General features: G+C 66.0%; 1 protein-coding gene across 1 annotated transcript in view; it reads left to right on the plus strand.

Moving 5' to 3' along the window:
• Nucleotides 1–8: 8 nt before the first annotated feature.
• LOC104461135 (S-adenosylmethionine synthase) overlaps nucleotides 9–512 on the plus strand; it is a gene marked incomplete at its 3' end in the record, with an annotated part of 1,748 nt that continues 1,244 nt past the window's right edge. The window contains exon 1 of the mRNA XM_010072610.1: nucleotides 9–78. The remainder of the gene's footprint in view (nucleotides 79–512) is intronic.

Genomic DNA, 512 nt, shown 5'->3' on the forward strand with positions numbered 1-512 from the left:
ATAAAATCTGTGACCAGATCAGTGACGCCGTGCTGGACGCTCACCTCAAGCAGGACCCCGACGCTAAGGTGGCCTGCGGTGAGTGGCTCCTCGGGGACATCGGGTGACACTGATGCTGGCCCTGGGTGACGCCGGCACTGGGTGGGTGACGCTGGCGCCAGCCCTGGGTGACATCAGTCTGGGTGGGTGACACCAGGAGGGTGACTCCAGTCTGGGTGGGTGACACTGGGTGGGTGATGCAGGTGCTGGGTGGGTGACTCCAGTCTGGGTGGGTGTTGCCAGTGTCGGTGGGCGATGCCGGCCCTAGGTGACGCAGGGCTGGGTGGGTGACACCAGGTGGTGGGTGGTGCTGGCGCTGGGTGGGTGACACTGGCGCTGGGTGGGTGATGCTGCCGCCGGGTGGGTGACACTGGGCTGGGTGGGTGACACCAAGTGGGTGATGCCGGCACTGAGTTGGTGACAGTGGCCCTGGGTGGGTGATGCTGGGTTGGTGACACTGGCCCTGGGTGGGA

This window comes from Pterocles gutturalis, unplaced genomic scaffold (assembly GCF_000699245.1).
Source record: "Pterocles gutturalis isolate BGI_N339 unplaced genomic scaffold, ASM69924v1 scaffold19997, whole genome shotgun sequence".
Classification (NCBI taxonomy): domain Eukaryota; kingdom Metazoa; phylum Chordata; class Aves; order Pterocliformes; family Pteroclidae; genus Pterocles; species Pterocles gutturalis.